Source organism: Tiliqua scincoides, chromosome 3, assembly GCF_035046505.1.
Source record: "Tiliqua scincoides isolate rTilSci1 chromosome 3, rTilSci1.hap2, whole genome shotgun sequence".
NCBI classification, from domain to species: domain Eukaryota; kingdom Metazoa; phylum Chordata; class Lepidosauria; order Squamata; family Scincidae; genus Tiliqua; species Tiliqua scincoides.
In genome coordinates this window covers 72,783,052-72,808,751 of record NC_089823.1, presented here as the reverse complement: position 1 = coordinate 72,808,751, position 25,700 = coordinate 72,783,052, and positions in this window count along the sequence as shown.

Sequence of the window (25,700 nt, the reverse complement as noted above, 5' to 3'; positions counted from 1 at the left end):
TAACCCATGTAACACCCAGGCAGCCCCAATGGTCTTCTCGGATCTGTGCCTGTTGTTGGGCTGGCGCAGAACTGAAGAGGCCTGTCCCAGCCCAGAATGGAGGCTAGGTTATGGCCGCAAAGATTGCCGCCATCTCAGTCCCCCTCCCAGGCCCACTCTTCCCCTTTGCCCACCCTCCCTCTGCCCAGTTCTGCCCACTTCCCACCCTCCCCCACCCTTAAAAGCCCTGCTGCCACACCCACCACTGGAAGCTTTCTATGCCAGTCTGGGTGCTGAGGCCCAGTGCTGATTGGCATGGGGCTCAGCGCAGGTGCGCAGCATGTTAGCGCTGGCGCAAAAGTGCCTTATGGCACTTTTGCAACAACCCAGGTCACTGGGGCCAGTAGAGTGCCAGTGCCATAGCCCATAGGATTGGGCCCAAGTGGTGGAAGGTTAGTAAAAACTATTTTTGTTTACGTCTCACTGGCCATCTGGTCACTCCCCCTCACCACCACTTAGCACGCGGCACGCACTTTGTCAGCACGGCTGGATAATAAAAGATGGCAGGGGGTGAGATTAGGCTCTTGGCCGTGTTTTTTTCTTAGCAGAATAACGTGTGGCTTGTCATTACATACGTTGAAATCCACATTTCAGATCAAACCAGAGTCTTCTCTGAAAGTAGGTGACGTTGGATATGCCAGGAAGATGCTAGTTTTAAACAATAAGGTCATATTCCATTTTCTAGGAGATACTGAACTGACTGTGACCCAAAGAAACTATAACTAACTGCTTTGCTTCAGAGAACGCAAGCTTTTTATACAGAAAGGAAATTAAGAGCAAAAAGCCAATAAGCCAAGGTGTTTAAAAAAAAAAACATGAAAAGGAAGAATGAAAAGCAGGGCAAAAGGAAGTGAAACAGTTCTAAAAGCTGAAAGGGAATATAGTTTACAGTTTCTTCTTACTGTTAGTTGTCTTTGATTTTCTAAATGTAATGCTGCTTTGGATATATGTGTGTTGCATTATTCTGCATTTGTTTTAAGCCATGAATTAAATCTCCTTTTTCTTTCAAAGCAAGTTTATTTCTAAGAGGTGGCACCTTGTTCTTGAACTACAGAGCTAAATAGCAATCATTGTGTAATTCATCTAATGCAGTGGTTTTCAACCTTTCTTGTCTCACGGCACACCGACAAGGGACTAAAATTGTCAAGGCACACCATCAGTTTTTTAACAATGGACAAGGCACACCATGCTGTTGGTGGGGGGCCCACATCCCCCAAAGGCCCTATTAATAAATGAATCTACCCCAAACTCCTGCGGCACACCTGCAAACCATTCGCGGCACACCAGTGTGCCACGGCACAGTGGTTGAAAATGGCTGATCTAATGCAACATCCTTCCCTATTCATTTGTTCAACCTTCTCCTCAGTGTTGGCACAAGGGCTGCCCTCTTTTCCTGATGGTAGTTAAAGAACAGCTGCATAACGTGTAGACATGCATTGGCTCAGTTATTCACTATTATTGCACAGTATCCTATCATCCACCAAGTTTTAGTTTGCAGCTGTGCCAACTGAGTGTGAACTGCATGCTTTGGTGGGGGAGAAGTTATAAGAAGGCCAATGGGAAGCAAAAAAAAAATTAATTTACGCTTTGATAGGCCTTCTGAATGCCTATCGGTCTCCTTGGACCCACACCAGCTATGTTGGTGGTGTATGTCCGAGGAAAGGAATGGGGTGGGACAGGTTGGACATGGAATGGGGTGGGATAGGATTCAGCATGTGCTTTTGCTACCTAAATCCACCCCACCATCCTGCTCCCTGCCACCCCTTACGGCCCCCCAAACCTCTCCTGAACTGCCTTAGAGCCTGCCCCCAGCTTCACTATTACCTTTCCTGGGCCAGTGGAGCATCTAGGTGAGTCTGACAGACCCAGTTTTGTACCACTGAAACAGGGTATATGGCAGTCTATCACAAGCCATAAGCCCTAAGGCCCTTGATAGGATTGGGCCATGACTTGTGCTAAGGTCCAAGGAAAATCATGTTCTTCAGGTAACTGGAAAATACGAATTATTATTATTATTATTATTATTATTATTATTATTATTATTATTATTATTATTATTATTATTATTATTATTTTGATGGGGATGTAGGCTGATTGAATACGAATTATTATTATTATTATTTTGATGGGGATGTAGGCTGATTGAATACAAAGAAGATCTGGTCTTTCCGAGTGGTGAAGACCAGAAGTGATTGTGAAGAGCTCCAGAAGGATCTCTCCAGACTGGCAGAATGGGCAGCAAAATGGCAGATGCGCTTCAATGTCAGTAAGTGTAAAGTCATGCACATTGGGGCAAAAAATCAAAACTTTAGATATAGGCTGATGGGTTCTGAGCTGTCTGTGACAGATCAGGAGAGAGATCTTGGGGTGGTGGTGGACAGGTCGATGAAAGTGTCGACCCAATGTGCGGTGGCAGTGAAGAAGGCCAATTCTATGCTTGGGATCATTAGGAAGGGTATTGAGAACAAAACGGTTAGTATTATAATGCCGTTGTACAAATCTATGGTAAGGCCACACCTGGAGTATTGTGTCCAGTTCTGGTCGCCGCATCTCAAAAAAGACATAGTGGAAATGGAAAAGGTGCAAAAGAGAGCGACTAAGATGATTACGGGGCTGGGGCACCTTCCTTATGAGGAAAGGCTACGGCGTTTGGGCCTCTTCAGCCTAGAAAAGAGACGCTTGAGGGGGGACATGATTGAGACATACAAAATTATGCAGGGGATGGACAGAGTGGATAGGGAGATGCTCTTTACACTCTCACATAATACCAGAACCAGGGGACATCCACTAAAATTGAGTGTTGGGCGGGTTAGGACAGACAAAAGAAAATATTTCTTTACTCAGCGCGTGGTCGGTCTGTGGAACTCCTTGCCACAGGATGTGGTGCTGGCGTCTAGCCTGGATGCCTTTAAAAGGGGATTGGACGAGTTTCTGGAGGAAAAATCCATTATGGGGTACAAGCCACGATGTGTATGCGCAACCTCCTGATTTTAGGAATGGGTTAAGTCAGAATGCCAGATGTAGGGGAGAGCACCAGGATGAGGTCTCTTGTTATCTGGTGTGCTCCCTGGGGCATTTGGTGGGCCGCTGTGAGATACAGGAAGCTGGACTAGATGGGCCTATGGCCTGATCCAGTGGGGCTGTTCTTATGTTCTTATGTTCTTATGGGGTTCTGTACCTTTAATTCTTGTCTCGAATTTTGCCTTTCAGCACACGCAACTTTTCTGACTCCCACATAGCAAGCCATAAGACCAAAATTCCTTCTTCTGCACAGCTATTGAAAGGTACAGGAGTGCTACCCTCTGTTGAATATGGTTGCTTTAGGAGCAGATCAGTCATTAAAGTCCAACTTGTTCACCCTTCTTCTTCTGTGTCCCCCTCTGACAAGCTAAAATAAGTATTCCAATGTCATTCAGTAAATTCTATATAGTATGTTTGGTCCAAAGAGTAAGCTAAGGGCCAGATCACATGATTCACAAATGCATAATATGGCCTGGTGTTCTGTGCTTTTCAAAATGGCGCGTGGGGGGGGGGGGGAGAAACAGAAACTATGGCAGGGGGTAGTGGGCTTTATTTATTTATTTATTGTGCAATCCTAACCCCTTATGTCAGTACTTTCCAGCACTGGCATAGTGGTGAGAATGGGACATGTGCTGCATCCTGCAGTTGGGCATCACTCACGGAGGCCTCCTCAAAGTAAGGGAATGTTTGTTCCCTTGCATCAGAGTTGCATTGCCCTTATGTCACTGCTGGAAAGCACTGACATAAGGGGTTAGGATTGCACCGTTTAGTTAGTTAGTTAGTTAGTTAGTTAGTTAGTTAGTTAGTTAGTTAGTTAGTTAGTTAGTTAGTAAGTAAGTAAGTAAGTAAGTAAGTAAGTAAGTAAGTAAGTATGTATCCATCCCACTATTCCCAAAGCAAATGCCCAGGGCAGCTAACAAAACTTTATAATCAAGTACAAAGTATAGCAACAAGTAAAAACATCAAATAAGGCATTAAAAACATTAATTTTCACCTTACATAGTGGAATGTAACCAACAGAGCAGAAACAATTATCAGTTGGGTCAAAGGGGAACAAGTAAGTCCAGGGAGGCAGTCAAGTCACAGTAGTATTTCAGAGGCATAGAGGGCAAATATCCACTCAGCAGTCAAATGCCAGATGAAGCAGGTATGTTTTGAGCCCTCGCCGAAAAGGCATGGGCATTTGCTCCCACAGTATTTCCAATCCTGATCATGCCCCTACATGCTATTTTAAACAGAAAACGTCTAACAGGTCAATTCTGTTTCACAACCTCCCAACCATTTCACACACACACGCACGCACGCACGCACGCACGCACACACCCTGCCAGACCATGTTACACATTTCAGAAAAAATGTGATCTGACCCTTACGGCCCAACCTTATTGGGGCTGATAGCAGCAGAATGCAAAAAGCAGTCAGTGCCAGCTGTAAAAGGTGCTCCAACAGTGTGCTGAGTAGTGTCATTCCACCCACGCAAGTGGATTCCCAGCCACCTTACAAAAAATGCTAAGGTGGTGGGGAAGGTGGGAGGGAGCAGGGAAGGCAGAAAGGGGAGGGAGGACAAAACTGAGTGGGGATGAGACATAACTGAGTTGGGGAGGCTGCAGGGAGGAGGTAGATCTGATGGTCACACCAGATCCTACCCCCTTTTCTGCAACCTCCTCAACCCCTTTTTTCCTTGCACTAGTGAAATCTCTAGTGCAGGTCTGAAGAGACCCAACTTGGAGCTGGAGGCTAAAGAGATGTAAGGGGATTTAAATCTCTCCTTTTGCCTCTTTATTCAGCCCACCCCCCACTGGATACAGCTGCACCAGTGGGGGGGGAAGGGGGAAGGATAGGATTGGGTTGTTAGATGATATTATTATTATTATTATTATTATTATTATTATTATTATTATTATTATTAAACAGTATTTATATACCGCTTTTCAACTAAAAGTTCACAAAGCGGTTTACAGAGAAAAAATCAAATAACTAAATGGCTCCCTGTCCCAAAAGGGCTCACAATCTAAAAAGATGCAAAGGAATACCAGCAGACAGCCACTAGAACAGACAGTGCTGGGGTGAGGTGGGCCAGTTACTCTCCCCGTGATAAATAAAAGAGGAGCACCCACTTGAAAAAGTGCCTCTTACCCAATTAGCAGGGGTATATTAGAAATCATAAATAAGATAAAGTATATTAGAAAGTGAAGGGTAGTGATTAGATCATGGCTCAGTTCATATGCTCTGAATATTGTTCCTGTTCTGTGGTCCCAGTCTGTCTAAGGCCAATCACTATCACTGTACCTGCAAGGTATACATGCCTTCTTAAAAAGTAATCAGTACGAATTGTGGGACTTGCCATTCTTCAGATTTTAGTTCTCTACCCTAGATCTAAAGTAGTTCTGAGCTGAGCAAGGTGTCGCTTGTTTCTTGCACACCATGTAAATTTGCACACATGAACATCAATGTACCATGTAGTGCACTGCCTGTCTTTTCATATGTTGGTGAAGCTTAGATAACAGATTATAGGATGTTTATATTTTTCTACCATACCTTTAATCAAAAGAATAAAGATTTCCTTTAAAACTCCACCTGTGTGCAGGAGTATGTTTTACAGTGTGCTCCTCAATGTGCTCCTCAGCCACGAAAGTCCAGCGTGGCTTCACTTGAGTCAAGTCACAAGTCTCCACCCCCACCCCCGCAACTGGTCTCTGAGCCCTGAGACCATTCTGAAAAATAAGCTATTTTGACAGAAATGGGTTCGTCTTTAAGGTGCTATAAGTCTCTTTTTTGCATTGACTACAACAGATGAACATGGTTTCCCCTCTGGAAGTTAGTTTACTATTCCCAAATAAATGAATACAAGTAATAAATAATGGAGGGACAAGGGCCAAGGCAGTGAGCAGTCATATGAAAATAACAACACAATCAATATGGTTAATATGCAGCTAAGGTGCGCTGTGTCCAGCGCAAGATTGGGGCTGGCTGAGGCTCAGCCCAAGGCAAGGGGAAAAAGTTCCCTTTACCCTGGGGAGAGCCGCAGCAATGGGTCTACTCAGATCTACACCAACTGATGAGGTGGTGCAGATCCAAGCAGAACGGAGCAGCCTGGAGCCACTCTACCCTGTCTGGGAATGGGGCTAGGATCTTCATAACTGCTGGATCCCAGCCTCGCATCTCACTCCCTGCCTGCCCACCCACAATCCCACCCGCTGCCTATCCTCCCCCACCCTGAAAGCCTCCTCCCCGCCTCCTCCCCGCTCTCCCTACACTCCCCCCAGACCCCCGCGTCAACTGAGCTTGGCCGGTGCGGACTCGGAGGCTGAATCAGACCTCCGCAGGCCAGTGCTCCTCTGTGCACCAGTGCAGCTTACTCCAAGGGAGGCACAAATATGGTTTATGGCAAGTTTGCAACCCTCCCACGCCAGCGCAAGGGACTTGCACTGGTCAAGCGCATCTTTAGGATTGCACTCTAAGAGTGTTAGAAGTATTTCCCTGTTGTGATCTGTGAAATACTGGAGTTCTATCTGTGAGCAAATACCTGCACGTTGACCAAAAACAAAAAACAAAAACCTGTCTTTTGACTCTGCCACAACAGCTACAGCAGCTGCCTGATGTAGGGCAAGTGAGGCAAAATGCTTAACACTGCAGCAGCAGGAGGAGATGCTGCACCAAGACAGATGATTTCTGAGCACATGACTTACATCACTGTAGCAAGAGAATCAAGTTCCTCTTTCCTTGAGACATTATCTTCCCAGGCCTCAGAGCATACAACACGGCTACTAGTGCTTTGTTCAGTTTGAATCCACAGCACGATGATGCGCACTAAAATCTAAAATCACTTCCCTGAGCCCTTTCCACTTATTCATTTCACTGTTAGTTGAAACATTGCCTGTTGAGACAATCCGGCATGTTGCTTTCCTTCCTTCTCGTTGTCTTTCCCTTAGAGTCAGAAAACATGTTCTACAAAGCCTTCCACTGCAATCATATATGTTGAACATAATGGAGTGATTTCACTCCATTGGAGATTGTACTGCTACATTCCTATGTTGATTTTCAATGCCTCTCATCACAAAGAGCATGTGTTTCAAGGGGCTGATTAACATCGACCACAGGTAATCTTTACAGAAACACGACCACCACTGTGGAGGCCTTGACAGCTGCATGACCCTCTTCTTCCCACTCCACCTCCCTTTCATTTTCTCAATTACAAGCAGGGAGATCAGAGTTTGTATGGGCTGGCTGGAACACACGAGCCCCTTCCCCTGCGAGGGGATTGGAGGAGGGCTGTTGCTGGGGGGAGCAGAGGTATGTTAAGGACACAGCAACAGCCCCCCTTCCTTCTTTGCTCATGGGCACCAAGCAGACCTGACCCCATCCAGCCACCTTAGGACCAGTGCAACTTCCGAGGAGGCCTCCTGTGCTGGATCCCACATGCAGCGTGTTTGGTGCAGTCCAGGCACACTTTCCTGGGAGTGAGCCCCATGGAGTGCAGGGGGACTTGCTTTTGAGCAGACATACTTGGAGTGTGCGCTCAGGCTACCACCTTCCAGCTCGGAACCAGGTCTCCCTGCAGGCCTTGCTGGGGGTCTCAAGCGCACGTGGTGCTCGCAGCTCCTGCTGCTGCTTCCAGGAAGGGTGCCCACTGGGGTTGCAGGGCTGCCGCTTTCCAACTCGGAGCCAAGTCTCCCTGCTGGCCTTGCCGGGGTCTCCAGTGCACGTGGTGTGGTGCTCGCAGCTCCTGCTGCTGCTTCCTGGGAGGGTGCCCACCACCTGCCCAGGTGGCAGGTTGCAGTGCACTCCATGTAGGAGCAGGTTCCGCATGGCGCGAAGCCCTCCCAAAAGCGCAGGCGCCTGGCCATGCACTGCGCGAGCTGCAGGACTGTTGCAGCTCCCTGTGTGCGGCTGGCAGGCAAGCCCGGGGCTCCAGGAGGTGTCCCTCCAAGCGGACGACGTGGCGTTGTGCACATGGGGAGCCGCGCAACCCCCACCATAGGTGGCGGGCGCCAGCTCAGAGCCTCTGTCGTCCCCACCTTCATGAGAGTAAGCCCCAGGGACTGTAATGGGGCTTACATCTGAGGAGCCAGGCAGAGGCTTAAGCGCTGGGGCTGCAACCCCAACCACGCTTTCCAGGGAGGAAGCCCCTTGGGCTATAATGGGGCTTGCTTCTGAGTAGGCATGCAGAGGCTTGGACCATAGGGCTGCAGTCCTTGCCCCACTTTCCAGGGAGTAAGCCCTTTGGACTATAATGGGCTTTGCTTCTGAGGAGGCAGGAAGAGCCTTGGACTCTGGCTGAAATCCTACACATTTCCTGAGAGTTAGCCCCATAGTCTATAAGGGGCCCGTGCTTCGAAGCAGGCATGCAGAACCGTGAACTTTGGCCACAATCCTAGACACGCTTTCCTGGGAGTAAGCCCCATGGACTATAAGGGGCCTTGCTTCTGAATGGGCATGCAGAGGCTTGGATCATAAGGCTGCAGTTCTCTCCCCACTTTCCAAGGAGTAAGCCCCTTGAGCTATAATGGGGCTTGCTTCTGAACAGGTACACAGAGGCTTCGTCATAGGGCTGCAGTCCTCACCCACTTGCCAGAGCGTAAGCCCCTTGGGCGATAATGGAGGCTTGCTTCTGATGGGGCATGCAGAGGCTTGGAACATAGGGCTCCAGTCCTCGCCCCACTTGCCAGGGGTAAGCACCATGGGGGCTATAATGGGGCTTGCTTCTGAGTCTGCATGCTGAGGCTTGGAACACAGGGCTCAGATCCTTGCTCCAACTTCCAAGGAATAAGTCCCACCAAGTATAAGGGGTCTTGTTTCCAGGTAGACATAGCTGGACTTAAGGCTACAATCCTGTCCACGCTTTCCTGGGAGTGTGTTCCATCAATTTTAATGGGACTTACTGATGCGTATACAGGCATAAGATGAGCTCCAGTGAGTGCAAGCCAGCACAGATCCAGTAGCTCCTACACAGGCACATGGGGATGCAAGGAACTGGGGCTTCCCATCTTGCACCGGCCTGTAGGAGGGCACTACCCCAGCCCAATTCAGCCCCCCCAGGGTGGCCGAAAAGGGAGCACCTTACTGGCTTGCACAGGTGGCTGTGGTTGCTCCCCCCCCCCAAAAAAAACCCAGGCAACTTAAGATTGTGTGCCTGACAAAGAGCAGCCCCAGGTCTGGGGTCAGGTTGGTAGAGAAACTCACAGTATCTTACAGGGATATTGCCCCCCTTGGTTGGGCAGGGGAGGGAGTTGCAAGTATCCAGCAATTTGGCTAAAGGGATTTTGATTTACACCTCAGCCGTAATTTGGATGTGCCCTCTGGGGCATATGGGGACATAAGACACCATGCCTGTCAGGGCTATGGCATATTGTGCTCAGCAGGGCTATGCTTGTGAGCAGCATTTCTAGATTTAGGGCTTTTGCTACCTAGTAAAAACCCACTGGGGTGGAGGATCCCACAGTGGGGCTCGAGACATGGCAGGTTATGCCGCCCAAAGGGGCTTGGGGGGAGCTGGAAAGGTAGCAATCACCTGATAGCTAGTGGCAAGGCTTAGTAGTCCTAGGTGCTGGGAGATGTGCCACGGGTGCAGATCCCACGCACTTTTGAAGGCAGCTCGACCGGCAACTTCAGTAGGAGCAATTGCTTATGAGCACATGCCTGCAGGCTCTGCAGCATAAAGCAAGCAGTCTCCGCACACCTTAGGGTGCAGTTGGCCCCAGCCTGGACCCTGAGGGTGAGCACGGGATAGCTGCAGAGGATGCACTGCCTCTGCCAGCAGCCAGAAAGGGGAGCGGCACCAGTTAGATCCCCCCCATTTACTTCATTGGTTGAAGCCTTCGACCCGACCATCAGTCACCATTAAATCAATGCAGCAGTGTAGTTGCTAGTTTCTTGGCCTGGGACAAGGTATTTTGTTAGCTTTGTAAGTTCCAAGTTGCAACCAGCATTGGGACTCTGCAAGTGTCTGGGGAGAGCTTCGCTTCTCTAGGCATTTTGAAATGAACATGCAGACACTTTTGCCCAGCATGTCTCTTGAATAAATAAGGACAGAGCTGAGGTTCTTCCCCCCTTTATGCCCCCATGCCTGGACTCTGAGCGCAGTCCTCTGAGACCTTGGCTCAACATGAACCAGTATGCCACCTTAGCATAGAGCACCAGTGATCTACCGGAGCTGAGCTAGCACTGGTGCTGGACTAGCGCTGAGGGCCGTGAACGTGCTTTCGGCATGTCTGTGACACTCAATGCCAGCGGAGCGCTGGGGATACGAGCTCAGGATTGGGTTCTTAGGCTGTAATCCTAACCACACCTTCCTGAAAGTAAGCCCCATTGAACAAAATAGGACTTACTTCTGAGTAGACCTGGTTAGGATTGTGCCATTAGTCAATTATTTCTCATATCCTTCTATAAGCATGTTTGTGTAGTAATTTCCTTTACAGTGTTCATCAAGGGACGAATAACAGTGTTGAGAATACATCTCATATGGAGGCTAACTATTTTTTAATAAGTTTCTGGCTTCTTTGGTCACCTATAACAAGAAAAAGTAGTCACTTTTTACATATGCAGGCTTACATTTATATTTACATATTTTTATACAATGAGTATGTAACATGGAGATAGGAGATACAAGCTGGTGTAACACCGTGAAGATTGTTAAGAGATGCATTTGTAATCTTCTAGGAAGTGTCTTTCAATTCTTCTCTACTATGTTTATGATCATTTGGAGTCTATGCAGGCTGTAACCAGGCTGCATACATGCTCTCCTGGGGTGAAAGACTATTGCAAAACAGTGTCAACCTAAACACAAGGTGCCTAATATGTTTAAACATAAGTTCTTTAATGCAGTGGTTCTCGCACATTTAGCACCGGGACCCATTTTTTAGAATGAGAAACTGTCAGGACCCACCAGAAGTAATTTCATGACCGGAAGTGACATCATCAAGCAGGAAAATTTCTAACAATCCTAGGCTGCAATCCTACCCACACTTACCCAAGAGTAAGCCCCATTTACTATCATTGTTAAAAGAATATACAGAGTAGCTTGTTAATAGTACGGGTCTGTAACATTTCCCTAAATGCAGTCACATACCATGGTAGCATCAAGTCTAATATATTAAAAATAAAATATTGAAATGAACCAGGTAGCACCTGAAATTGGCTTGCGAACCTCCTAGTGGGTCCCGACCCACAGTTTGAGAAACACTGCTTTAATGTATTGAAAATATTAATAAAATATATATTTTAACAAAAAATTAAAAATAAGCACAAAATACCCCAAGTGCTTGTCAGTCCTTCCTGTGCCTTGCTGAGTTGCTGGGAGTAGGTTTATAGGAAGCGAACTATTGCCTGTGTGTTTTTACTTACAGTCCTGTTAGTTTTAAAAGGATTGGCGGCATGGTTTATTTTGAATGAAAGATGAACTTCAAGGAAGGTGCCTGTGATATACCTGAGAAAGAAAGCTTGAAACACCCCAGCCCCTCCTGCAGCTCTGGCCCTGTATTATGAATTAAAATGTTAATTTCATCTTTCATTTCAGAAGCTGAATTATGTAAAATTCTGTCTTCCATCACAAGGTATGCTTAAGAAGTACCTTTTCAATCATATGCCAGGTTTTTCTCTTTCAAAGCCCACTTACCAGACAAGTTGCCATTTTCAGCAACTAAATTGTCCCTAGATCACCAACTAATAACTTTTGCATGTTCCTTATGCCTTAAATAGACCCCTTCATGACATGCTGTTCAAGCTCATGGTACTGATCTAAAAACTGATGTCACGTGTCAGATCATTACACAACTTTGAACTGCAGAGATATTTCACAGTATTTACCATTTCATAAAATCTAAATGAGTGGCCATGGTCTGTACAATTTCAGTCTATGTCAGTTTGTACGAATAACCTTGATCTTGTTTGCTTCACATGCTGCTTCACATTAATAGGTTTGCTTCAAGACTACGTAGAAAGAATTTTCCCCTGCGTTAAATTGTATGCGTTTTAAAAGTAATTTCTACAGACTACATTGCTGCTGTTCCAAATAACCCACTTCATTTTTTTCTTTCAGTCAAAGAAGACTGAATGGCTATAAAAATTGCTCTTTAATAATTGCATTTTTTTTCCCTAAACAAGCAAGCCCTTTTTGATACGAGAGAGTTCTTTGCTCAAGGTGAAGCCTTGAGTAAAATATGATCTGCTCTTTGTTTAATGAACTAGATTAGTTAATTAACATCTTAATGAATGTCAAATGAAACACTTATTTTTAGCCTTGAGCCCAGGGTTGCTTCAGTGTGTCATGTTACGATGTCATATGGGCTGTCTGAACTCAGCTCAGTCCTTAAGAAAGGGAAGGGAAGCACTACTCATTCCTCATAGGAGAGTAATGACAGACTCCATTACTGCCCAGCTGCTGTCAAGCAGTGATTTTCAAACTTTTTCATCTCACAGTACACTAACAGGGTGCTAAAATTGTCAAGCCACACCATCAGTTCTTTTTTAAAATAATTGACAAGGAACACCATGCTGCTAGTGGGACATTCATATCCCTCAACAGCCCTAATAATAAAGGACCCTCCCCCAAACTCCTGCAGCATACCTGTGGACCATTTGGACACACCAGTGTGTCACGGCACAATGGTTGAAAATTGCTGCTTAGAAGATCGGTTTGTGACTTTGTATGGCTGTGTGCTATTGTTAGCATTTATATTCATATTTGTGTTGCTACTAAGCATGTATGTTTAAAATGAGACCACCACATAATATTTATTCATTTATTAATTGCATGTATATCCTGCACTTCCTACAAGGAGCTAAACGTTGTATGCATTAGTTTTTCCTCCACTTTTCCTTGCCACAATCCTTTGAGGTAGGTCAGGCTGAGAGACAGTGACTAGCCAGTGAGCTTCATGGCAGAGCAGAAAATTGGAGCAGAATGGTGGACAGTTCTGACCTAGGAGGGGGCAAAATATGCAGCAAATCCTATTCCCACCCCAGGCCTGAAAGCCCAACATAGGGCTTCTTGGAGATGCACCAGTGATTTTGCTGGTGCAGATCCAAGTAGCCCCATTGAACAGGCTGGGGTTCAACATGGGGTAAGGGAACAAATGTTTGCTCACTTAGAAGAGACCACTGGCCTGCTCAGTTCCAGTGCTGGAGACAGTGTGGACTGTGCAGCCCCACTTAACCAGCACTGGATAGGATTGGACTGTAAAGCCTCAATCCTATAAACACTTATCTTGATTTTAGATTGTTTTGATGTTCATTATGTAAGCTTATGGAGTTATTCTTTACATTATTCTTACAGAATGGAAAGGCAGAGAAAAACACACACACCAAAAGATCGGTGGTGAGTTAAAAGCATTCGCGTCGGGCGGCAAGCCCCACAGGAAGGCTGAGGATCTGCTCCACTGGTCCCGCCTCCCTCCCATCCCCTGAAACACCTCCCCCGCCCTCTCCCCACCCCATCTCCCCATCACGCCCCCTTCCCACCCTCTCCCCGCCTCCCCCCACATCTCCACTCACCTTACCGTGGCTCGGCAGTCCACGTGACCGCCAAGTAGCGTAGCTCAGGTGCCCGCCCAGCGCTAGCCCAGTGCCGGGAGACGCTGGACTACCACTGGTGCTCACCCGGCGATAAGCCTCGCAAACATGCCCAGGATTGGGCTCTTAAACATTTTTTGGGTTGGGAACCTTGCCAATTGCAAAGAGAACCCTCTTGTTTCATACAGAGAACCCACACCTCCACCCCAGCTTGGAGACGCCTCCAGTAAAATTCTTCAAGCAGCCTCACCTCAGCCTGCCATCCTATTTGGATTTGCAAACAATGCCACAGCCCTGGGACTTTCCTGGCTTTAAGATAGAGGACCATTTGAGCATCACAAAAGAGAGCATCTCTTTACCAATTTCGCTGATAACTCAGTCAAAGCCCTGTGCTGAAGCAAGTCTCATGAACAATGAAGAAGTGCTTAGTCACACCTGTCCCAAGGTGAGGCACAATAAGCCATCTCCTAGCCAAGCAAGGGCAATAAGAACCCAACAAGAACCATCTCTGATCAAAGGGATGATCCAGGATGAGCTCATCTCTCAAAAGTCTCTCCATAGGTCTGTGGCTAGAAACACTACAGTCCTATGGCCAGAGACCACCAAAGTGTGCGTTTCTCATCCCACCTACTTTTGGTGTGTCTGACTGTTATCTCCACCTCCTTTTCCTATGGGGAGGGGGAACACCACTTCCTGGGGCTTGCTATCCCAAGTGACATACCTTCCAGTAAACCAGGCATACCTTTAGAGCTTCCTTTTTTTATTTTGTCCATTAGGTTGTTGAAGAAATGAAAAATGGGACCATTTCTGCCCTGTGCTTTTCATCCCTCCTCCTAGGCAGACACCTTGGCTCTGGGGGCCACTCACATGGAGGTGTGCCTCCTGTAGTGAAGCCCTGGATAGGATATCCAGGGGCAATTTAGCCCCAAGTTACCTGCTGCCTAACTAGGGTGTCCCAGAGCCCACTGCTGATCTTACAGTGCCAGCCTTACGCCGGCACTGGGTGTCACAAATGTGCTGTAAGGTGTGCCCACAACACTCAGCGCTGGGTCAGTGCTGGCACCGGCCTAGCGCTAGTCTGCACTGAGCCCTGTGCCAACCACAAGCCAGCTGCAAGCCACCGGGAGCAAGGAATGAGCTCTAGATTTGTTGATGCCGGGGGGGGGGGGGTGTTCTGAGGTGGAGAATATGCAGGGGAGGGCAGAGTGGGGGAAGGAGGTGAGGTTGGAGGGGGCGAGACCGGCAAAGTTCTGCAGCCCCTGTGCCATTACTTGGAGGAAGGGAACAAAAGTAGCCATATTGCCACCACTGCACCCAGTGGATCCCCCAAGGATAGGACTGGGCTGCCAGTCTCTCTTGGGGATCTGTCCTGGCTCCCTAGCCCATGTCAGTCAGAGTAGGAGCATGAAAAAGTTATGTCACCTTCATACTGTTGCACATTCATAGAAGCCCTTTCAGAACTTCTGAAAAGGATACTTTGTTATTAGTATAACAAGGTCTTTTAAATTTATTTTCCTTTTGAAAAATCTTAGAAGATTGCATTGCACAAATCCTTGATATTCATTTAATGCTACAAAAATAGAAATTAGTAATTGGTTTGCTCAAGCTGCTATTTCCCACAGTCTGCATGATACTCCTCTTGTCCTAGCCCAACATGCCTTTTTTCTACTTCTGCAATTTCCTGCTCTGTTCACACCCATTAACTCAATGTCAAATGCCCTATTGATTTCAAGGGGGGCCAAAATCCTCCAGAACAATCAAGCTGGTGCTTATTGTGAAGAATGACAGGTATGAAAAGTGTTAGGTTTAACCTTCTGCTTTTTGCCTTTCATGGGGTCAGATTTGTTTTTTAAAAAACAAAAGCAGCTCCTTTGCTTGTTTAAAGCTGAGAATTCACAATATTTAGGAAGGAATTGGGTCACTTGTTTCTTTAAAAGAATAGCACACTACAGAAGGAAAAGTAGGAAGTGGTTTCGGTAGAATTCAGGAATGGACATCGCCTTCATATCCCAGTGCTCTCTAGTCAAATTCTGATTCTAGTGAAATCACCACAGGTCTTACATTTAATAAACTCCCAATATCACTCATGTAACAGACTATGCAGATTATTTTCCATTTTTCTTTGGTGTAATAAGGTCACTTATTACTTTCCACAAACATTCAAGGCAGCTAACAAATAATTTACAAAAAAAGAGAATGCAATATATTTTTTGGCATAAGGAGTTATATAGGATGCTGAAATTTCAACATTTAAATGAATTTCTTAGTAGAACTTTTGTTTTATCTTATTTTATATGACAACGATGTTATGGATGAAGGATTGGTTATGACATCTAAATATGTACATACGATAATACAGATATATCCATTGTGCTGCTTTAATATACAATGTGCTAAGGCAGTAGGAGAAGCCAGATCAACTCTTATCAAATCCTAGGCATTCAGTGGGCTAGTATGGCTTCTTCTAAGGGCACAAGCCTAACCAGGTCTACTCAGAAGTAAGTTCTACTTTGTTCAATGGGGCTTACTCTCAGGAAAGTGTGGTTAGGATTGCAGCCTTATATATGTTATTGTTTGCCTTTCTTTATCCTGTGTCCAGTGCAATAATCCAGTCCAGTGCAATAATCTCTGATCCATTAAGACAGTATGTAAATGGATACAGGTTTCGGTGTATTTATCATCCTGGCTGCATGGGGAAGACTGGGAGGGAGGAAAAAACAGCCAGAAGCACATGATGCTCTTGCTTGGCATGTGCATGACTAAATAGATGGTACACACTGTCAGCAACAAAAGCATTCATTACTGAGGGAGCGAACTTAATCCAGGATCCTGTTTACCTGCCCCAGTTTTTAATACTGTCAGAGATTATTGCACCGGACTTTTTTTTTTTTTTTTTTTTGCCAAAAGAGGGGTGTGTGTGTATGTCACACACATATATGCATGTGCACACATGCACACCTCAAAATATCTACTATGGTTGCCAGCCCTCTGAGATTTGTCTGTGGTCTCCAGAAATTGGCATCAGTCTCCAGGTGACTACTCAAACCAATCGTATTAACAGGGCCTCCAGGAATCTGGCATCATGTCACATTGCAAAAGAAATATATAGGAATGGTTTCAGTCAGCACTGGCAACCCTAATAGCAGTAGGAGCGCTCTACTTCTGTGTAGCCAAGTGAAAATCTTAATATACTCCCACTGTTTGATTGTATAAATGAAACTGAGGAGAGAGAAGGAGAAATAGAATTTGGAGGAGGAATGAAATGAAAAATGAAAAATAAACTTTATCTCATAATTATATTTGGTTATCCACATAATCACCAATGATCCAAGTGATTCTGTAGTGATTCCCTTCCCTACATTACATTTTACAAACAGGCATCACCAGTACAAACTCTTGTGAAACATTGACCAGTCATCTGGTTTAGAAGAGCAAGCTGGCCTTACCATTAGACAGAATACGGTGGTCAACTTTGGCAGTCAATTTGGAGGACCATTAAAGGAAAGCAAATTGTCAGCTATTAAATGTGACCACGTACACCCATTTGTTTTTACTATAGCTGGGCATGACTTTTTTCCCCTTTTCAAGCAAAAGCACTAAAGTATCTTGAGCCATCTCCACATAATAGCTTTGCTTGCACATAACACTTTTTTTTCTCAGGTTTTTACTTTAATATTTTACCAAAGCTTATCTTTTGCGAACTGAAGTTCCATGTGTGAAGAAATCAGAAGAGGCAAAGAGTGCAATCCTGAAGTTCAAACATGTGCATTATGAGTCACAAGGCTACCGGTCGAAAGAGAACAATACAGTTGTTTCAAAAGATGCTACCTGAAGCGAGGGGATATTGTCTCTGAAGTATAGAATAAATTGATTTCTACTACAACAGAGAGATTAGATGCAAATGTCTGTTTTATAACTGACATTAAGCAAAATCCACTCATTGATCTGGGTTTGCCAGACTCTTACAGCTAAAAAGACTTACCTTGCTACTATAACATAGCATATCATTCTTTGAAGAATCTCCTTCTCTCACCTGAGTCTACCCATTCTGTACATTAGGAAGGATTTCTTACATGTTCTGTAGTTAGAAGTTTTGAGTTGAGTACTATTGGTTGGTAGAGCTGAGGCATTAAAGTGGTCCAGCATACAATAACCTACCTTTTGCTAAGTGCTTTAGAGCCCAATTCTGTGGTCCACGCTGCACCTCCGCGGTGCGGACCACAGTCGCAAACGTGCCATAAGACACATTTGCGGGGCTTACTGCTGGCCTCCCACCGGAGCTGGCTCAGCTCCAGCTGACGCTGAGCCAGCACGCGGCAGGTGCGCGGGTTCCGTGGCTCGGCGGTCTCCGTGAACCCCAGGCTGCGGAACGGGAGATGGGGGCGTGGTCAGGAGCATGGGGGAGGCGTTCTGGGGAGGGGGGAGACATGGCCAGGGACATGGGGAGGCGTGTCGGGGGGCAGGGGAGAGGTGGATCTGCAGAGCTGCTATTAGCACCCAATATGTGGCCCCTGGCCCTCGGCTGATAATTTCCCCAGCCCTGTTTGGCTGATGGGGATATATGATCCAGACTTTTTGCCCGTCACACAGCTCCTTGTCAGTGGAGCCAAATCCCTGGTTCCCCCTGGCCATGGGCTTCCCAGGGCCATCCACCTCTTGAATGGCTGGCCTGCTATATTTTTCACAGATCAACTGTGCAATTCGTTGCCCCGCCTGGCAGGTGATGTCATTTTTACTCCCATTATGGAGAATGACTTTTACCTCCCCCTGGTAGTCAGGGTCTACCACCCCTCCTAGCACCTGTATCCCTTGAAGTGCAAGGCCCAATCGGGGTGCAATCCTCCCATATGTTCCTGGGGGTACTGTCACCCCAATCCCCAAGGGGATAGTGATCTGCTCTCCTGCTGACACAATTATTTCCTTTGGCGTGGCCAAATCTATTCCAGCACTATCCGGGGTTGCCTGTATAGGCAGAATGCCGTGTTTCTGCGTCTTCCAGACTCTCAAACTTGGTATGGGGGTGGGAACCACCAAACCCACCATGCGCTGCAGGGGTGTTTGCCCTCCTACAATGGGCCTGCTATTAAGTTCAAACTCTGCCTGGTCCAATACTGTGCTCCACTTTTTCAGAGTATGGTCAGGGGTCAACTGTCTGATCTTTTGTTTGATCAGTCTCCAACATCCCGTTTCTGGGCAAGGTAATTGAGCGGGTGGTGGCATCCCAACTCCAGAGGGTCTTGGATGAAGCGGATTATCTGGATCCTTTTCAGTCTGGCTTCAGGCCGGGCTTTGGGACGGAAACCGCCTTGGTCGCCTTGGTGGTTGACCTACGCCGGGGACTGGACAGGGGGAGTGCGTCCCTGTTGGTCCTGCTGGACCTCTCAGCGGCTTTCGATACCATCGACCATGGTATCCTTCTGGGCCAATTGGCCGAGTTGGGAGCTGGAGGCACTGTTTTGCGGTGGTTCCGCTCCTACTTGGAGGGTCAGTCCCAGATGGTGGTGCTGGGGGATGCCTGTTCGACACCCTGGCCCTTGAGATGCGGGGTGCCAAGGGCTCAATTCTGTCCCCCATGCTATTTAACATCTACATGAAACCGCTGGGAGAGGTCATCCGGGGGTTTGGAGTGGGGTGCCATCAATATGCTGATGACACCCAGCTCTATCTCTCCTTTCCTCCAGACTCCAGGGTGGCGGTTGAGGACCTGGAGCGCTGTCTGGAGGCAGTGAGGATCTGGATGGGGGCTAACAAGCTGAAATTAAATCCGGATAAGACAGAGGCTCTCCTGGTTAGGAAATCTTCGATGCAGGTGCTGGACTATTGGCTTGCGCTGAATGGGGTTGCACTCCCTCTGAAGGAGCAGGTCCGCAGCTTGGGGGTCCACCTGGACTCGCAGCTGCTCCTGGATTCCCAGGTGGCGGCTGTGGCAAGGGGGGCCTTCGCTCAGCTTCGGCTGGTGCGCCAGCTGCGGCCGTACTTGGATCGTGCAGACCTGGCCACGGTGATCCATGCCTCGGTGACATCGAGATTAGATTACTGTAACGCACTCTATGTGGGGCTGCCCTTGAAGATGGTTCGGAAACTGCAACTAGTGCAGAATGCGGCGGCCCGTGTGGTTACTGGAGGTAGGCGGTTCGACCCTGTCAGTCCGCTTCTCCAGCGGCTGCACTGGCTGCCCATTCGTTTCCGGGCCCAATTCAAGGTGCTGGTATTGACCTTTAAAGCCCTATACTGCTCTGGACCAGGGTATCTTAGAGATCGCCTGCTCCCGTACAATCCGGCTCGCCCTCTCAGGTCATCAGAGAAGGCCTTTTTACAAGTGCCACCGCCTAGGGAGGTAGGTGGGGCGGCTGCAAGAAATAGGGCCTTCTCAGTAGTGGCACCAACGCTATGGAACTCCCTTCCCCTTGACTTAAGAATGGCTCCCTCTCTTGAGACCTTTCGGCAAGGCCTGAAGACCCTTCTGTTTAAACAGGCCTTCTGAGTTCTTGGCCTTTTAACATCTTTTTAACATCTTTTAATATTTTTTTACAGGCCTGATTCTTTTATGACTTGCTGCTGCTCTATGCTCTTTTTACCTATTTTTTTTTTACTCTGACTGCTGTTTTTAGTATGTGTTAATATGTTTTTATTTGTTTTTTAAATTGTTTTTAATATGCTGTAAGCCGCCTTGAGTCCCTTCGGGGAGAAAGGCGGGGTAGAAATAAAGTTATTATTATTATTATTATTATTATTATTGATCCTTTCTATGAGGCCAGCTGCCTGGGGATGGTGAGGGATGTGGAAAACCCATTGGATTCCCCATTCGTTTGCCCAGTTCTGCACAGCAGCCCCTGAAAAGTGACTGCCATTATCACTCTGCACCTGCGCCGGCACCCCGTATCGCCTTATTAGTGATTCCATCCCTCTAATCGTGGTCTGTTGGGTGGCTCTAGCCCCAGGGTGTACTAATAGGTACCCCGAATATGTGTCCACCATGGTCAGCAGGTACTGCCATCTCCCTGACGGGGGCAGCGGGCCTATGTAGTCCACCTGCCAGACTTGCCCTGGTCCCTTTCCTCGGTGAAGGTGGCCTCTGGGAATTTTAGTGAGAGGGATGTCCTTAATTCTTGCACATATATCGCATGCTGCTGCCACTGTGTGGGCAGCGTCAGCTGAGCAGGGAATGCCCTGCTGCAGTGCCCATTCTCTCGTGCCCTTTGCCCCCAGGTGGCCTGACTTTTCATGGGCCCATCGAGCTATGACTAGTAGTTCATCATCCTGATTTTGGGTCGGTGTGGTAGTTCGAACACGGGCCAGCCGATCAACTGCTTGATTGTACTCTGCCTCTGTAGTCCCAGTAGAGTGCCCATCTACATGTCGAGCACGTACAATCAAATGCTGTAGACACTGATCAATTCGTAACCACAACTCCTGTCCCCACAATGGGCGCTGATAAAGAGTGAAGTCATCCCTTTTCCACTTGTTGAACCACACTGTCAGACCTTTATATACAGCCCAGGAGTCTGTATATATGTATGCTGTTTGATCTCGTTGCTCTATAGCGTGCTCCATTACCATTAGGACTGCCATTAGTTCAGCATACTGGCTGGACTTTCCTGTCCCAGCCCGTGTTAATGTGGTTTGTTGCCTGGGATTGAGTGCTGCAGCCTGCCAAACTCGATTCCCCCCACTATATCTTGCCGAGCCATCTGTGAACCATGTGGTATCCTCCTCCACCTGGTCATAAGGTGGGGCCTCTTTTACGGGGGACTCCCCCAGTGGCTCTGCCTTCACCATCTCTACCTCTTCCCCCACTGGTGTCAGAGCCAACACTTGCTCCTGGAGAGCACTTACCCCGAGGACCAGGGCGTGCCCTTTCTGAAATGTACCACTTCCACTTTATTATGGAGGACTGTTGGGCCCGGCCTATCTTTGGACTGGCAGAGTCGTCCATGATCCAATGCATAATGGGGATGCTGGGCCGCATCACCACCGGGTCCCCTCCCGTAAGCCTCTCGGTCTCCACCGGAGCCCAGTAGCACGCCAGCAACTGGCGCTCAAAAGGGGAGTAATTTCCCGCTGCCCCAGATAGTGTTCTGGACCAGAAGCCCAGGGGCACCTTTTTCCCTTCCTGCCCCTTCTGCCATAGGCTCCACATTGCTACCTCTTGGTTGGCAGACACCTGCAGTTCAAATGGAAGCCCTCTCACAAATGGACCAAGCGGCACGGCTGTAGCCACTGCGGCTTTGGTGGCAGCCAGGGCAGCTTGCTGCTGTTCTCCCCACTTGAATTCCGCCTTCTTTCTAGTCACCTGGTAAATGGGTCGAAGTATCTGGGCCAAGTGGGGGATATGCTGCCTCCAGAATCCCATTAATCCTACTATTCGTTGGGCTTCCTTCTTTGAGGAAGGAGGAGGCAAGGCTGCTATCACATTCAGTACTTTCTCAGGGATATGTCGTACTGGCCCTGACCACACCACCCCTAAGAATTGGACTTGTTGGGCTGGTCCCTGTATTTTAGCAGGGTTAATCTCCCACCCACGAGCCTTCATGTGGGCTACCAGGGCAACTAATCCCTCCTGCACATCCTGTTCTGTAGGGCCTGAAATTATAATATCATCTATGTAATGGGCTAGGAACAAAGTAGGGTTCAAGGTTAACCGCCCCAGGTCTCGTGCCACCAGCCCATGGCACAATGTAGGGCTATGCAGATACCCTTGGGGCAAGACCTGGAATGTATATTGTGCTCCCTTCCAACTGAATGCAAACTGGTCCTGTGATTCTTTACTGATGGGGATGCTAAAGAACGCATTAGCGAGATCTATTACGGCATGCCAGGCTCCAGCGTTTTTCTCTATGTGCTCCAGCAGGGTCACCATATCAGGAACCACTGCAGCCAGTGGTGGTGCTAGTTTGTTTAGTTGGCGGTAGTCAACGGTCATCCGCCAACTACCATCTGGTTTCTTAACTGGCCAGACTGGGGAGTTAAATGGTGAGACTGCTGGCCTAACTATCCCAGCTTCTAACAGGCCTTTTATAGTCTCAGTTATTTCTTTGTGACCGCCTGGTAGGCGATACTGTTTCACAAACACTGGTCTGTCCGGCGAGGGAATGTGCAAAGGGGTCCATTTAGCCTTCCCCACCAGTACTGCCCTCAGTCCAAAGGCATATCGCCCTTGGGGAATTTGAAACTCTTTCCCCCTTAATAGGTCCATGCCTATTATATACTCTGGGACCTGTGAAATTAGGACCGTGGCTATGAATGTTGCAGACTTCCCTATTACTAAACGCACCTGCGTTTCATTTGTCACCTCTTCTCCATCGCCATAGACATTGACATATCTGATAGGCCCTGCGTGTTTCTTTGGGTCACCATGCAATAGGGTCACTTCTGACCCTGTATCCATTAAGGCCAGGAGCATCTGCACATTCCCTTTGGCCCAGTATATAATCAGGGGGATGTGAGGGCGTGGGTCTCCAGGGATCGCTGTTTTCATGGGCCTTACCACTGGAGCCCGCCCACCTCCCTATTCCTGGGGTTGGGCTACATCCCACCCAGATGTTGTGAGATCTTCCTCAGAGGAAGCTGGAGAAATCTCATCCTCGTGGTGCACTTCCACTACGAGGTCTGTGGGACTTGCCTGCCTCACTTGGGGCTTTTTCTTCCCCTTGGTGCACTTGTCTCTCCAGAGCTTACGTAGCTCCATGGTAGAAAGACCATCTATCTGGTCCTTGGGGACTCCTTGTTTCAATAGATCAGCCTAGAGTTTCCACCAGGAAACTACTTGCTCAGGCTGGTGCGACACCTTCCCCTTACGACTTCTCCCAGTGGTCGCCCTCCCTTCATACTCGGAGGGATGCCTCTCATTTTGTACATTTCGGGCCCTTGGCCGGGAGAGGCTTTATCTTGTAGTTGCCCTAACAGGAAAACTACATCCCCAACATCATGTCCCTGGGCTGGTCCTAACATGGCCACTATGGCACCTTTTAGGTGTGGCAGGGCCCCCCTTACCAGTCGTGCCCTCATCCCAGGTGAGAAGGGCAGAGAATCCGGCCCTACGAAGCCTGGCACATACATGCCTATTTGCATGGCCATTGTGCGCAGCTGCCCCATTGCCTCTTCTATGGTGCGCCAACCTGGCAGGTTCTCCTCCCAATCCAAGGGTGAGGGATATCTCGCCTGTATCACCAATCCAACCCAGGCGATAGAGGTAGGTGGACCATGAGCCCCCCACAAATAGCTGTTAATTACAATGTCCCATGAAAGGGCCCCTAATGCTTTTAATTCCTCTGGGCTTAAGTGGATGGCACCCACCCCTTGATCATATAAACAGAGCAACCAGCTACTCAGCTGCTCAGTAGGGCATTGCCTCATATCCCAAGCTATCTCCACCAATTCCTGTGAAGTATAGTCCCGCAGGGTCCTCACTGTTTGTGCAGGAGCGCCTACGGGACCCTTTGCCTTGTTGGTAATCAAGGGGCATGCCCGTAACACAGGTTGTGCTACCCTCCTAGTTTTTTCCATACCCTGGCCTACTGAGGTCCCGGGCATATCTCCTTCTGAGGAGGGATTCACAGGGCTCTCACTGTCTTCCCACCCTTTTGCTCCAGGCTGAGGTTTAGCCCTTAGCTCGATCAAGCGCTCTGTTAGGACCTCACCAACACTTTCTGCTACCCTAGCAGCTTTGTGGGCCCTTGCTAAGGCCTCCACATAGGCTGAGTTCTTTTCTTTTTCCACTAGGATCATCTTTTTTAATTTGGCATTTTCTGCTTTCAGGTAGCATATCTCCGCATTCTTGGTATATGACAAGCTCAATTTCCTTACCAAAAGGATACCACGCTTGACTATTCCTCCCATACACCAGACCATCTTGACCAGAGCCCATCCTAAACTGAAGACCATCCATGCCTTCCAGAAGGCATCAGGGACACTCATGTCTCTCACCATAAGGTCCATTGTATTCCACATCCACCAGGTATCCATTCAGCCTGTTTCCCTGGTTTTTACACTATGCATGCTGCAGGAAACTATACGCCCTGGGTTTGCACCCCACTCCTGGTACCAATTTGTCTTGTCACAGCTCCTCCCCACTGGGCCTTGTACCCACTTAAGGCTGATTAGTTTTCCTTGGTTGACTCACCAGTACAGCAAGCAAGCAAAGATCAGTCGGTTGCTGGCTGGCTCCATGTTCACTCCTCCTACAACCCACAATCCTTTCTATCTCAGGTGCTCCTTATATCCTGAGGGATCTCCTTTAGCCTCTAGTGGCTGCAGCTGTGCAGCACACCTCCAGCTACCACCTGGGCCTTAATCCTGCATTCACTTAGAGCAAGGGGCACTGTGTACACCACACCCTATCTCCTCGGTAATATCTTCCGCAATGTCACTACACATGACAAATAATGTTTTGAACTCAGCATAACCATCTTACCAATGAACTTCTAAGTAAATAGTAAAGAAGACAGTGATGGTGTCTTTGAGGCCAAAAAAGCCACTTTGTGTCTTCTACGATTTATTGCTGCCACAAGACCCTTTATTCCATTTTTATATAACACTGCTGTGCTTTTGTGAAGTAAAGATCATTTCATTTAAGGAGCCTGACTCCAAAATGAATCTACCTTGTTTTTTGTCTCAGATGCATACTATTGTCTTTTAAAAAGAATAATGCAAAGAGAGATGCTGTACTTTTGCAAAGTATGACTAGAGCAATAAAATTGGCATTGTGCAGCAAAGTTCAGTGTGTACTTCAGGATTCCAAGGACTAGTAAAAAGTAGGGGTGTTTAAAAAGAGCGACTAAAATTAAATGTGTGTGTGTTGTGCTGCATTTGGTTTCTGTCAGAATGAATCTTGCTCATCTTGGTTTCAAGGTTTCTATTCTGTGTGCTTTTAAACCAAGGTCAAGCAGTAGGCAGCACAGAGACCTTGAAGGTGTCATTGACAAGGAATATATAAGCTTTATAGCTACAGCACTAATTATTTAGCATTTATAGAAAGGATATAGGTGGGCAAAATGAGACAGAGACTTTTTTTCCCTAAACCTGTGGCCTCTCCACAGAAACATTTCAATAGGTCAATGGAGTGATATACAGTATGTACAAGGGATGCATATCTATGTGTACATGACTAGATTTGTGTATAAAATACAGCA